The following is a 2344-nucleotide window of genomic DNA, read 5'->3' on the forward strand; positions in this document are numbered from 1 at the left end:
GGAAATAACCTGGACAAATGCCTGGTAGCGATCCATACTCCTTACAAAGAAAGAGGTGTGAGAAAATCATTCACCAATATCATTAATATCACCGTCAAGTAGAATTCTGCTGAATGGCTGCAATATACGTTGACAAGTAGCCACCAGAAACTGAAGCCAAATGTGGAACAACGGATCTCATATCTGATGTCAGATGGATCTTGCTGGAAAGTAGAGAATATCAGAACGGTGTTGACTTGTCTTCTGTTGACTATGCAAGGGCATTTGACTGTTTGCATCAAAACAAACTATGGATAGCATTGAGAAAAATGGAAATTCATTGTGTGCATACTGAACCTGCACACGGACCAAGAAGCAATCTTTCAAACAGAACAAGGATTTAAAATATGTGATTAGACCCAATCTGTATGGTAAGCAAACAATCAAAGGAACTGGACTGAGTAATAACATGGCATCGGGATTAGTGTAAGGGTTATTAAGCGCCTGTGTGCAGATGGCACAAATGTTCTTGTTGAAAGTGAGGACTTGAAGTACTTGCTGATGAAGATCAAGGATTGCAGCCTTCAAGATGCATTATAACTCAATGTATAGAAAATGAAAAGCCTCACAAGTGGTCCACTGATAGATAACATCATAGTAAACAGAGAAACAATTCAAGTTGTCAAGGATGTAATCTTGTTTGGATCCATTATCTATGTTCTTGGAAGCAACAGTCAACAAATCAAATGAAGCAGTACATTTGGGTTAATCTGCTGTACAAATTATCTTTAAAGTGTTGAAGAGCAAGAGTGTCCCTTTTTAAATCAACTCATGTGCATATAAAAGTAAGGTATTGAATAAAGAATACCCAGAAGAAAACTGATGAATTTGAATTATGATGCATTAAAAATATTGAAAGCATCAAGGACTGGCAAAAACAACATCAATGACAACAAGAACAACAACAACAACAAAGAAACACCCTGCACAAATTTGTCTTGGAAAAAGTACAACCAGAATATTCCTTAGAAGAGAGGAGGGTAAGACTTTGTGTTACACATTTTGGGCATGTTGTTGGGAGAGACCAGCTCTTGGAAAAGAACTCCATGTCTGTTAAAATAGAGAGGTAGCAAAAACCAGGAAGTCCTTCAAGGAAATGAAATGACACAGTGGCTGCAAAAATGGGCTCATCAATAACAGGACTTGTGGGGATGGTGCAGGAGCTGGCAGTGCTTTGTCCTGCTGTACATTGCTGTGCATTGGGTTACTATGAGTCACAACTGGCTTGATGGAACCTAACAATAGTAGCCCCTTGCTCTGTTTGCATACTTCCCTCTTGATTTGTGGACAGGTTCTACGTAAGCATAGTTAAGTATTCTGGATTTGCCGTTCTTCATAGTGTTTTCCATAGTTTGATATGAGCCACACATTTGCATACCTACACATAATAAAATACAGGCAAATATCTTTCTGGTATTTTGTGCCATGAACCAACGTCCATCTGTTGTCAGCAATGATATTTCTCATTCCATGCTCTCTACTGAATCCATCTTGGACTTCTGGATGTTATTTGCTGGGATACTACTGTAACCATTTTTAATTTATTGAAGCAAAATTTTACTTGCATGAGATATATTATTCATAAATTTGGACATTTTGTTGGGTCGACTTTCTTTAGAATGGGCACAAATATAGATTTTTTTCTAGTTGGTGGGCTAGATAATTCCAAATTCCTTAGCAGAGACAGTGAGAGCCTCCAGTGATTTGTTAATTTGTTGTAACATTTAAGTTGTCATATTGTTAATTCCGGGAGGCTATTTTTTTTAATCATTTTATTGGGGGCTCATACAACTCTTATCACAATCCACACATCCATCCACTGTGTCAAGCACATTTGTACATTTGTTGCCATCATCCTTCTCAAAACGTTTGCTTTCTACTTGAAATCAGCTTGGTATCAGCTCCCCATCCCCGCCCCCCTCACAAACCCTTGATCATTTATAAACTATTATTATTATTTTTTGTCTATACTGTCTGATGTCTCCCTTCACTCACTTTTCTCTTGCCCCCAGGGAGGGGGTTATATGTAGAACCTTGTGATTGGTTCCCCGGGAGGCTATTTTTTGACAAGTTCTTCAATGCAGTTTGGACTTCTTCCCGCAGTAGCATCCATTCAGGATCATATGCTCCTTCCAACTGTTTTTTTTTATGTTTGTAGAAGCTTAAATGCTACTAAAGTACTGTAAAACTATACTTTTGAGTTTTTAAACAAGCAATACCCTTCAGTATTTCCATTTCTTAGAGGAAGCAAGACCCCAGTTCTTAGGACCTGGGATGCTTGTTAAGGAGCCTTGGTGCTTCAGCG

The sequence above is a fragment of the Echinops telfairi genome, unplaced genomic scaffold, assembly GCF_000313985.2.
Source record: "Echinops telfairi isolate 266 unplaced genomic scaffold, ASM31398v2 ScPeMD7_11;HRSCAF=52, whole genome shotgun sequence".
Taxonomy (NCBI): domain Eukaryota; kingdom Metazoa; phylum Chordata; class Mammalia; order Afrosoricida; family Tenrecidae; genus Echinops; species Echinops telfairi.